Source organism: Frankliniella occidentalis, unplaced genomic scaffold (genome assembly GCF_000697945.3).
Source record: "Frankliniella occidentalis isolate FOCC.00 unplaced genomic scaffold, Focc_3.1 Scaffold158, whole genome shotgun sequence".
Lineage (NCBI taxonomy): Eukaryota > Metazoa > Arthropoda > Insecta > Thysanoptera > Thripidae > Frankliniella > Frankliniella occidentalis.
Genome location: NW_026267284.1, coordinates 388,800 through 399,711, shown reverse-complemented (window position 1 = coordinate 399,711; position 10,912 = coordinate 388,800). Strand labels below are relative to the sequence as shown.

Sequence of the window (10,912 nt, the reverse complement as noted above, 5' to 3'; positions counted from 1 at the left end):
AGAGAGAGAGAGAGAGAGAGAGAGAGAGAGAGAGAGAGAGAGAGAGAGAGAGAGAGGGTGGAGGTGTTGTTTAGACATCCCGTAACCCATACTGGGGGTATACAAGTCCGTATGGAAGGGAATAAACATCCGAACACAAGTCGGGCTGTGAGACCAACTCGCACGTACAGTGGTGATATCCACGCCTTGATTCCACGCTGCCCCTCCTCCTCCTGCCTCCTCCTCGCATCTATCTCTTATTTTGTCCGTCTACCCCATGCAGACAGGATAATGACGCGGTTAGGGAGGCAGACGCACACTCCCGGAAATGTGTCTCACCACCATCAGAAAATGCACACTTTCATAAAAACTTCCCTTTAAAACTGACCACACTCACGAGTTTTCGATTACCCACTGCAACATTCTCCTACTCTACTCCCTACGACCTGCTTCCCTTATCGGCGCAGAGGTGAACAAGGGGCAGGCCCGGCCAGGCACCTGTGGGGCGGCGGGAGGTGTGAAAAATGATGTAAGTGTCCCCTGCTCTTCCCCCACGATCATTATCGGCGTCAAATAAAAAGGTTTTTCGCTCAACCGAAGCGTGGCGTGGCGCTGCTAGGGTGTCCGTCGGAAAAACGAGCTGGCCGCAAAGTCGCCGAGTCAGTGTTGAGAGTAAAGTTACAACAGATCCTGTTAAAAATCGTGAACTACTTCTTTTATCAATAATCCTGTGTTCGTCGTTGTTTTCCGAGCACGGCGGGTGTGGCCTAAACAGTTTTGGATAATTTCGGCCCAAACACGGCAAGGCAAGCGAGAAAGACATTTATTTTGCGTATTTTTGCGGGTGTCCAGACGCTCCCGTGGACCTGCGCAAAGGGCCGCGGGCCTGAATGGAGCCGGGGGGACACAAAGGGTCCCGGCCGGAGAGGAGGGCGGCCGGCACCGACCGGGTCCCACAGGTCCCACGTATCATTCAGCAGAAAACATAATGACGCATCCGCACAAAACACTCCAGTTTACCCACACCGGGCGCCCCGCCCCGCCACCCACCGGTCGGTAATGGTCACTATGCGGTGGGGTGCTTACACCTGGCAACAACGCGCTCCGCCCCGGCGTGGAGTGGCACGGCGGCCCTGCAGCAGCAGGACCCCATCCTCGTCTCGTCCCGGCAACACCAGTCGGACAATCCAAGGAGGAGAAGAAGCGATCCGACTCATGCGGTGATGTGATTGCTAATGCAATCGCACACGCACACACACACATGTGCTGCACGAACAAGCGTGCACGCCGCCGCACCGTACGCCAACCACCGACAAGGCGATACTCCCTGCCACTCCACGCGTGGAGTATATGAGCGGGGAGAGGGGGGTATAGGAACTGTATAGGAGGAGGAGCATGCCTCGCTGAGGGTGTAAGAGACTCGGTGCGTGAGTGCGTGTGAGCATAGAGAAACTAGTCTATGCGCGTGAGTGAGTGAGAGAGAGAGAGAGAGAGAGACGGAGAGAGAGAGAGAGAGAGAGAGAGGGGGGGGGGGATCGTTTCGGCAACAAAACGACAAATCCATGCCCAGTCTGCGGGTGCCCGCGGCCGAGTGATGCCGCCGCGCCGGTGCCCCAAGGGTAGTGCCCCCGAGTCGTTCCGTTCCATCCCGTCTTTCTGGAAGAGTTCGGCCGTGAGCAACAGTCCTTATAGGGACCCTCGCCACTGAGAGCGGCAGCCGCAGCCGAGCCAAACCGGCGCTAAAAACCGATCAGCCGAGCGTTTGCCAGCAGCAAAGACATTGCGGTGAGGCAACAAAAATCTTACCTCGTCCGGCCGGTATTCGAACCCGCGACTCAACGACACGAGATGGGAGCGATGGAGCGAGACGGTTTTACGACCCGCAGCGGTACAGAGGGGCGGAGCCAGGGAGCGCTGAGGGGGTAACGGGCTAACGGATGCGCGCTTACCGCATCCCGAAGGTGCAGCAGGAGGTGTCCGGATGATGCAGAGGGTGGATGGCGCCGCTTCGGCATCATCGCCGCCGTCATCGACGTGGTCACCGGTAACGGCGATACGTCCTTACACTCCCGACAGGGTCGACACGGCGCACGGCGCGCACTCGAGGGCCTTTTACGGCAGCTTGCTTTGAGCTGCTGAGGGAGCGGCAATAACCCCCTCCCCCGTGTATATCCCTCTCTCGCTCGCATCAGTGCAGTATCAATACCTTCGCCCTCCCGCTATGGCGGCCACCTTCTCTCTCTCTCTGTCCTGCACTCGCACACATCAACAGAACGCACACGTGGCTAGAACTGCAGGGGCCATTGCGAAGGAGGTAGGGAAACCCGCAACATTAGGAGTGCAAACAATAATACAACCAGGTCCCAGAGCTTTCTACACCCAGAAAACCGTTTCTTTGAATTGAAGAAATTTTATTTAATTCAACGAAAATTTCGTGCCAGAAACCAAAGAAATGTTTTTCGTTCATATAACGAAAAAATTTCTTTCACTCAACGAAAGTTGTCATATTGAACAAATTTTCGTTGAGATAAAGAAATTTTTCTTCAAATCAACGAAAATATCGTCAGTTCGTGATTTCGTTAAGTCAAAGAAACGGTTTTCTGGGTGTAGTTCATCTTGATCCGTTCCTCACACATTTATACTGTGTGTGTGTGTGTGTGTGTGTGTGTGAGGGCGCGCTCGCGCGACGGCATGGGATCATGACTGGCAGAGGAGTAGGGCCCCAAGTGCGATGCACGGCTACAATGCACCTACCCGCGAGCAACATAGGCGTGCACTTGGCTAACATGACTTGCTGCACGGTGCAGCTGGCTGCCTGCCTGCCCTAGGCCCCGTTTCGGCCCCGCCCCTCCCCAGCCTGCTGCTGCTGAAAGGATCACCGGAACCGGCCGACCTCCACGGCACACGTAGTAATGAGGAGGCAGAAATATAGCGGCCGAAAGGTAATGTCATTAGCCCTCGGGTACCGGCAGAGTGTACAGGTGCGCCCCTCCATGGGTCACTGGGTGGCGCAGCAGGCTGCACAAGGAAAAGGTATACTGATTTAGCAAAATATTTGCTAATTTAGTTCACAGTAAAAGAAGTGTTTTTACTGGAATTGACAAAAAAATTGCCAGAAATGATAAACTGTTTGCTAAAAGAAACCAAGCTGCCTAGGAAAGTTTTGCTTTACTTGTGTAGCAATATTATCAAAAACGGCTTAAATGGCGAATCCCGTATTTATTTGAGTGATGCATCATGATGTGCACATAAATGCATGCTGTGCCAAAATTTGTGCTGCCGACGTGGATTGTGCACGCGTAGCAGGGCGTGTCAGGGGTGTCTCCTCCATGTTTGAACGCGAATATACGGGAAGAGCGAGAGACGTGTTCCGAATCCGAAACGAATCGCAACACATGCATATACACGCCAGTCATCCGGAGTGGTCCAAAGCCCGAAACAAACAACCGGCAAGAGCACTTTTTAAAAAGGCGCGCCCCCGCAACCTGCGCGCGCCGAATTAAATCCTTTCTCTCGCGAGGCGGTCCTCGTCCCACTCGAGTGCGGTCCTTGTCCAGCACACCTGACTGACGCCCGGGTGGTCCTGTTGACGCTGCCGCTGCGCCCAAATGTGCGCCTAATAACCTCCGTGAGGAGCCAGGTCGGAAAGCAAAAGAGCGTAGAGCAACAAAGCCATATGTTAAAGGGGTACGAACCCAATTGGGGCAATTATTACTAGTTTTGAGACAGGATAGAATTTGCTTCGGTCAAGAGAAAACAATAACGCGCAATAACGCATACCAGGTGGCTGATTCACGCCGCGCACTTCTGTAGTTATGCTGTACCGCATGCACGAGTGCGAGCGGGTTGCCTACTCGCTCGGCTCGTAAGGCGCCGTGGACAGGGGCGATAGGCAAGCCCGCCCGCACTCCTGCGTGCGGTACAGTATACCTACAGAAGTGCGCGGCGTGAATCAGCCACCTGGTACAAATCAGAAATACTACACGCCAAAAAATAACGTCGTTAATTACCAAGAAATTGTTTACATTTTCGGAGTTTTCACAGTTAGTCACTTAACATCTAAATTCTAAATCCTTCAAAAAAAAAAAAAAACAAAAAAAAAAAACGCTATAGTCTATGTAGTGAAATTTACTTTGGTTTGTTTAGTCCTTACTGCATTAAAATGTTAGGCGGAGTGAGCGACGTTAGGCAAGCCCACCCCCACCCGCACACCCCAATGCAGAACAATGTCACCAACAAAAAGGTGAAGGCTGGGCATAGTACGGCGCCTATGGAACACATGGTAATCTTGTGTTGGCCGAAAGTAAGTTTCTTTGAACAAGGGAACCTTTCTATAGGAAGCGTGCTGCTCCGCACTGGATGAGTTTACTTTTACTTGAGCTCACAATCAGCTGTGTGCGATAACCGAAGGCAGAGAAGACAACAGAAAAAAAACATGTAATTTTGCAACTACAGACGGTGTTTTCTGGTGTTCTCGGTAGTACTCGGTCGGCACTCCATACATGCCGCCGGTCGTGTGTGTGTGTGTGTGTGTCTGTGTGTGTGTGTGTGTGTGTGTGTGTGTGTGTGTGGTGGAGCGCGCGCGAGTGTGACGCGGTCAAATCGCGGTCGCTTTTATTGGCCATCCCAGTCACCGCCATGCCCAGCCAAGAGCTTGCGGCATGCATATTATTATGATTAAATGGGCTGTAATAAATTCGAGGTTAATTATGGCCAGTTTATAATTGGATTTCGAAGAACTGCTCACTCTTGTCGCCTAGTTCGCCGCAGGCCGCAAAGCGGTGCGTGCTGAGGTAGGTCAGAATGCAAGACACATGAAAAAACAAACTCAATATGCCAATGTACCATTGGCAGGGGCCAGGAATCAAACTATTCTCGTGAAACCACAATTACGTGCAGTAAAAAAGTTTTCCCTTGGTTTTGACTTTTTTCGCGACTTTTCGATGATTTTTCCATGAGTGTACACCGATTTTCCGAAGTGAGCAACAGGAATACTGGGCAGGGCACTTTGAGCGCGCCACAGAGGACAGACTCATCCGCAAGGTGACCGCCAGACGGATCAAGGGCAAGAGAGCCTGCCGGGGTAAGCCCAGTGTCCGATAGTACTGTAGGTAAGCCTCTAGTAAGCTCCGCTACCACATCACTGCCACGGTGAGGTCATGGTCATGTATGCCGAGGCCTTACGGCGTGACTGACTGGCGCGCCCTGGCCCAGCAAAGGGAGGGGTGGAAGGACCTCTGCTCGTCGGTAAGGGGCGCACCGCCAGCAGCATAGTCCCGCGCGAGAAGAAGGCGAGCACGAAGGAGGCAGATGCAGCAGCGGACCGAGGCGTTAAAGTTACAGAGTAGCTTGGCGACCCTTCCACCCGGGAAAAAGGTGAAAAAAGGGACTCCAAAAATTGGGAGGCATGAAAGAAAATTTGGAAAATAGTACGTCCCCGGGTGGGGTCGAACCACCAACCTTTCGGTTAACAGCCGAACGCGCTAACCATTGCGCCACGGAGGCCCCGTGGTGACGAGGAGGGAAGAGCACCTTCGGTTTGAGACAAGCTCATCCTAACTCATCTCAACAAATTCTCAAAAGATTGCATCGGCCGGGAATCGAACCCGGGCCGCCCGCGTGGCAGGCGAGCATTCTACCACTGAACCACCGATGCTTGTGCTACAGTGCCAACAACTTCTCCAATGTGTCTAGGCTGGGGAGGTGCTCCGCTCGGTCGGGTGTCCGCTCGGAGCAGAGAGGGGGGGAGACTCGGGATAGATACGGGTTCGTTGGCCGCCGGCCCGCCCGGCCGGTCTTCCCTCTCCCTCGCACTCACGCGGCGGGCGCGGCAGCCCCAGCGGACCGCGCTGCAAGTGCGAGAGAGACGGAGCGACGCCGCCTGATCATGACCGCGCCGCGACCAAAACGGAAAATGCGACCGCATCATCATCAGCCGCGCGACGCGCTTCGCAGTGCTTTTGCAGGGTTAGGCGATAACCGCGAGCTGACGTAACCCCCGTAGCGAAGCACGACTCCGATTCTTGACGGGTGCCGCGTCCGAATAAGTCCCTCCAGAGGATCAGAGAGGGTTGGTGAGAAAACAGAGTGGATGCTGATCGCGCCGATCCGAACGCCGCCCAGCGAGGCAACAAAGTGCACGTCGAGTCTGTGGCCCGGTCAGCCGCGGCGTTAAAACACAGAGTTACGGCCGGTGCAGAGCCTTTTCTGTGTCGTCTCCCTCCTCTCCCCGCGGATCGGCCCGCGGCGCGGGGCGGTGCAGCCGCCGCCACAGCAGGCCGCGCGCCATACACCAGCAGAAAGGAGTTCATTTGTCGCTCGTCAAAATCAGCCATTAAATCTCGCGCAAGTATAGCGAGTAAAACCAAAGCCCTTAATTACGGCCAACTAAAAGGCAGAGCTCAAATGTCGTCCAAGCGCGCGGCCAGAGAGAAAACACTTTTAAAACCATCAGAAACGCCAGCACAAAAAGAAATGAGAAGTGCGCGACGCTGCACATGCCGTTTGCATCGTCTTTCAGAGCGTCGCGCGTGCGCAGCGACACGAAGACACGCACTTTTACGGGGGAAAGTGAAACGGACGGCGGGGGAATAAATAAATGAGCGGCGATAGCCATCGACAATTTATAGTATTCCCTTGCGCCCGAGCGCGCTCGGTGACGGACAGAGATGCCTCCCGCGGAATAAGGTTTATTGGCGTGGTACACATCTGAACGACCATCACACATCACACCGGGGGAGGAGAAGTTCATAGCTCCGATTTCCTGATGGTGATTTAACTTCACAATATTTAGGCAAATAACTATAGAAGCATGCCATTTTACCCCTCCCCCGCTGCACACTCGCAGAGAGTTTCTCTCTCACCCTCACACAAACGCTGTGCAGTGCAATGCATCAAGATGCGAGGCCCCCGATAGGCCCGTGGAGCTGTCCCGCGGCCCTTCCTCGCTGCAGCCAGCGTGGCTATCCTCAAGCAATCTCACAGAGGGCATAAAGTAGGGATTTCATTTCAGTAGTTTGTTGCATCATTCCCACGCCGCAACAGCCGATCGAAATGAATCGGAGGTAATTTTTTTCTTTTGCTTCAAAGAAGCCATAATGCCAGATCATCTGCGAAAGTCGAAGGCTACCCTCTACCCCCGTTGGGCCCTTATTATTGCGCAACAGCCAGGCTCACGGTCGCGAAATCGGAGACACTCATACACACATGTTAATGTTCTCACCGGGTGCTATCTCGGGCCGGCGCGGCGGGACGCCTGTCTCCTAATCACAGGGGTCCTGCAGCCTGCCTGCAGCCTGCCTGCAGCCTGCCTGCAGCGTGCAACAGGGTCCGGGCCCTGCAGCAGTGGGCCACAGGCCGGCCTCCCCGGCTTCCCCGCTGGACACATGCCCGCGGGCCTGCTGTGTCCTTGTGTTGTGCAACTGTGTAACTGTGGAACTGCACAACGCTGTATTTTTATGTTATCTCTGCCGAGCGACAGGGTATTTTATTACTAAATTCGCCGTTAGTACCCAAAGATGAATGCCGCAGGAGGCGGATTCTGCGATGTGCATTGGGGTTCAAAATGCATTGATAGTGTTGCTCTCACCTTACTGAAGCGCATTTTTGAGTTATGTGTCAACCGGAACTGGCATGTCTTCTTACATGTTTCGCTAGTAATTAATGTATGCGTTTCTCTAAGAATTGCTAACTAGAAACTGCATAATAAATAAAAATAGAACATCTAGTCCCGCGGTATCCGGCCAGTAAAATTGATAAAATGGCCCATCTCGTTCCCACAGAACGCCTCGCCGCCGCTGACTTATAACTCTAATTTCTTTGCCGCTGCGCCGGGAGCGATCTGTCATACGGCAAAGCGTGCCAAAGGCGAACGAGAGAATGGCGGGGCCGGGGGCTGATGATTCGGTTGATGATGGCATGTGGGGCCTGTTGATGGGCCAGGTTGATGATGACGGGCAGGAAGGAGACGAGGAAGAGCCCCGCGTTATGGGGCGCCACGCGGGCCGCCATGACAGCAGGCCTGACACAGCGAGCGACCCCCGAGGCCCGGGAAGGATGCGTTTCCCACGCGATCCAAGACGCCGCGGCGCGCCCAAAATACGACCAAACAACAATCGATCGGAGAGGGGAGAGCGAGAATCGATCAATAAATGAGAAATATATACGACTCGATATTACTTTGTTTTCACTTTGAAGAGGAGCGCGCGCGTCTCGAGCCGAGAGGGTCACTTTATCATCCTCACTCCGATCAGAAACCCTCTCTCTACACTCGCCCGCCTCGCTCACTCCTCACTCTCTCTCCGTCTCCCTCCCCCGTGCGTAGAAAAGGCAGGCCAACGCGTTTACTCGCTTTTCATTCCCTCAAATCAGTTCGAGATCTCTCTATCGTGTCAATCCGCCTCCCGCAGGCTGGCGTTATGGACCGACCCCGGAGTCCACCGGAGCCATCGACCCCGATACAACAACTGAACATCATCGCAGCTAGAGCGCACGAGCGCGCGAGTCAGCAGTACATACGAAAGACAAAAACACACTTATCCTTTTGCAGAAACCTTCATTATTTTCACTTTGGCCGATTTCCTCCTCTCCTATTGCTGCACCAATCATAAATTCCGCCAAGACGCGCCACTCTACTCAGCGACAAGTAGTTTCTACAAAGCACGACATTTACGACAAGGGAAAGGTCAGGCAGTAAAGCGGTTGGTGCCGGGAGCAGCGGGCTGCGCCGCAGGCCTCCTCCCGGGCCCCGGCGGCCCCGCCCCGGGAGGCACCTATGATGCACCGAGCATGCCATGCTCTTCATTACGACGTCGATTACACTTCACTCGCGCAGGTGTTTAATAATTACTTTTCCTGTTGGACGGGTAAACCAAATCAGAGAGGAGGCGGCGGCCCCCTCACGAACTTCACCGAGAAGGGAACTTTATTCCCAACGCAGAGGAATTTTGAAGTCCGACATTTTTATGGAAAATTAGGCAACTTTTCCAGAAAGTGATAGGGAAAATGTTAACATTATCAGGAAAAAAAATTGACAAAAATACAACATTTAGGGGAAAAGTTCAGACATTCAAAATAAAAATTCTCAAAAAACTAGAATCTTTACCGCCCCGCATTCGCATTCGCATTGAGTGGGGCGGCTGGCCGACACCCTTATACAGTCCCGAGGCATTTACCAGCGGCTCGGCCTCGTCGACCTCCTCGGTGCTCGCGCAGCTCGCGCGGTGCACTGCCGGCGCGGCGGGGTCTTTGAGCCGCGCGGCGCAGTCGACATGACAAGCGGTCTGGTCCAGCAGCAGTGCAGTGCCTCTGCTGATGGATGCTGCGCAGGGTCCCGTTGCACGGGCCGTAATGGCGGCGGCGGCGGCGGCAAAAAACACAACAACACAAACTGAAAAAGACAACGCCATGTACGAGCAACGCCCGCGCCAACCAGGTAATAATTGCAATAGATCCAACACCAACATTCAAAGTGCCGTGCCACGGTGACAAGACACACCTACACTCAAACCGGCAGGTAACAATTTTGTGTGCAAAATGAGAACGTTTAAATGGATGCATTGAACCAACAACAAATGATGTCTCTCAACTGAGACAATTTCTTCTTCTTTGTTTCAGTTTTACACATTTTGTTTCAAAAGACAAAAATGTTCTTTGTTTGAATGAGCTTACAGAAACATTCTCCCTGTGTTTTCACCAAAATTTGTTCTCTTCAATTTTAAGTTTATTTTTAGTACTTTTGGTACTTTTAGTCCATTCGCCTTTGCTTTAAATTTTTTCGCCCTTTCTCGACATTTAAAATGACTTTTTGACCTTTCTCGTGCTTTTTCGTAACTTTTCGAACCGCGTAGAGCAACTTCTAAAGCTATATGTCGTCTTCCACTTATTCTACACAGAGGACTACTACGAATAGAGATTCTCTTCTCTTTACGCGGAAGTATTTTGGGTCACGACCCCCCGCAACGCCCCTCTGCCCGCCCCCGGCTCCGGTGAGCCCGACCCCCGCCCGCCGGCCGCGCCCCCTCGTTGCCCGTGGGAGAGCGCGCGCCTTGGTCGCGCCTTGGTCGCGCCCTCACACAGTGCGGAAGACCGTCGCGCGACAGTGGCTGCCACAGACATAAGCTCCTTGAGGCGCCCGCGCGGCCCGGGGTAGGCAGCCCAACCCACAGCGGAGCGCGTCCGGCGGCGGGACCGCCCGGCGGCCGCCGCCACCAAATTATTCCCTCTCCCCCCCACTCTTTTTCCCCCACTGCCTAAACCGCGGGCACCGGGATGGGGTGAAATTGGGGGGGGTTACAAGAACACCCTCGCGGCTCGCACGCGCGCTCACTAATGACTCCCCTCTCCCCGGATGTCGCCCCAGGAAGGAGCCACTTCCGCCGGGCGGCCCTTCTCCCTCTGTCTCTCTCCTCTCTGCGGAGTCGAATCGCGCGGGTGACGGATTGAGAGGATCCCCGGGGTGGGGTGGGGGAGGGGGGGGGGATGGATGTTTCGCTGAGTCGAAAAACGGACAGGTACCGGAAAAAATAAGTCCTTTAGAATCTCAAGGAGCCATAGCATTTAATATCGCTCTCCCAAGAGTTGGGTGCTAGATATCGCTTGCCCCGGGGGCGAGAAAACCTTCTCCCCCCCCCCCCCACAAACACACAAAAAAACGGAATAAAAAGACAGTGGTCTCAAAAAAAAGCACACACACTTGCAAATAAAATTGGGAAAATTGCAAAGCTAAGTGTAAAGCTGAACACAATTCTGCCAGTTTTAGGAAAGAAAATGCATCGGATCTGAACGTGCACGTAAACGTTCTTTCTTTTTAGGAACAAAATTGCCCATTTACATTTACAATGCACCGTCCCCGGGTCCCCTTTTCGCAATTCAAAATTTTCTCTCTGTCCGTTTTCCATTCAGAAAAATATCCCATAAGACATTTCGGTAAAGC

At 53.5% G+C, this 10,912-nt stretch overlaps 2 non-coding genes across 2 annotated transcripts; both read right to left on the bottom strand.

The window, feature by feature from the left end:
• Nucleotides 1–5,411: 5,411 nt before the first annotated feature.
• On the bottom strand, nt 5,412–5,484 carry Trnan-guu (transfer RNA asparagine (anticodon GUU)). The gene has a single exon. It is a non-coding gene; the product is annotated as a tRNA-Asn (tRNA).
• Nucleotides 5,485–5,564: 80 nt separating this feature from the next.
• Nucleotides 5,565–5,635, bottom strand: Trnag-gcc (transfer RNA glycine (anticodon GCC)). Its single transcript has one exon. It is a non-coding gene; the product is annotated as a tRNA-Gly (tRNA).
• Nucleotides 5,636–10,912: the final 5,277 nt, after the last annotated feature.